Source organism: Rhagoletis pomonella, unplaced genomic scaffold (genome assembly GCF_013731165.1).
Source record: "Rhagoletis pomonella isolate Grant_MI unplaced genomic scaffold, Rhpom_1.0 Rhpom_scaffold_00001, whole genome shotgun sequence".
In the NCBI taxonomy this organism is placed as follows: Eukaryota; Metazoa; Arthropoda; class Insecta; order Diptera; family Tephritidae; genus Rhagoletis; species Rhagoletis pomonella.
Window position 1 is genome coordinate 6,362,066 of NW_023458555.1, and position 1,506 is coordinate 6,363,571.

The window sequence follows — 1,506 nt, forward strand, 5'->3', positions numbered from 1 at the left end:
GGGGGAATCTCCACATGCTGGACACTCATTTTCGATGTTGGGAGGCGAGTTGGGACAGAGTTACGCGGGTATCTCGTGGCAGTTGAAGCTCACTTTCGTTCACAGGTGGTGATTGGCACTGATGATGGCATTCACTTGACTGGAGTTTGCAAATACCGTTAATAATCTGTCTGTATAGTCCCAGTCCCAGGGGTGCTGTGCGTAGTGCTTGATCTGGTCCTTCAGCTAAAGCAAGTTCGAGTGCTGACAACTGTAGCACCTTACTGGGAGAATTTCAGCTTCACTGTGGATGTGATGTTCTGGCGACATCAGAAGACATCCTCTGGTTGTCCAGGGTGTTGTATTGTGGCATGTGTTTAGTTTCATCCACTGCGAACCAATTGTCCCCGGCGAGCACACAGGCGCTGCATAATTTAGAACCGGGCGGCTTTGTATGTTTGCCACTCCGTTTCTTTGTCTTTGGCCAAGTACTGCCGAATTGAGGACTATGGCTCTGTACATTATTGTCAATTTCGGTTGTATGCGCCGGGAACGAGAGCTAGATTTGACAATTTTCCGGCTATTCACCGTTGGAATTAGTTTACCATCGACGAGAATACGCAGCTTTCGTCCTTGTGGTAAAGTGGTTGCCGAGAGGGTTAGGCTCCTTGCAGTGAAGAAGCGAAAAAATGTGGAGTGGTAACCGTTTATATTTAGGCATAAGTCATCACTTTCATTTCCGGACGCATTATAATTTTTTTGTCTGGATTGTGTCTTGTCGGGATTTTGAGTTGTCGGGATTTTATCTTGTCTGAATAATGTGTTATCTGTATTTTATTTGGTCGGGATTTTGTTATGTCTGTATTATCTCCTGTCTGGATTTTTAAAAATTGTCTGGATTATGTCTAGTCGGGATCTTCAAAGTCGGGATTATGGAGTCCTCCCGTTCGTTATTGTAATTTTTGTTTTTGCCCTACCGATACCACTTTGTACGAATTTGCCTTGTCAGCAGCATTACATGAAATACAACTCTGTTTCATTTTGTCGTTATCTTTACTTTCCATCCTTGTGCTGTCAAGAAATCACGAACAAACGTCAAAAACATTTTAAACAATGTTTCACCTCATTCGGTTGGCAACACTGAAAGCGAGCGGCACGCGGCTCTTAAATTTCGATTTAATTTTATTTAAAAAATATTAAATAAATAAGGGAAAAACAAAGTTTATACTCTAAGGTGGAATCCAACAATCCGCAAAAGAGAAAAGTAGCAATAAACATGGATTTGGATACGGGAGGTGGCTCCTCCAAAAAGGAGCGAAAAAAATTTAAAAAGCGCGAAAGAAAAGCAAATTCCAAAATGGAGGCGGGAGAAATGGAAACTGAAAACATGGTCACAGACATTTCTTTAGATTCAGAAGAGGACGAAACTAATTCAATTGAAAAACCGCAACTCAAAAAACGCATCGGAAAAAGTTATGACCTATGAAAAGGACCACAATGGACCATTCATAGTCTACATCGACACCA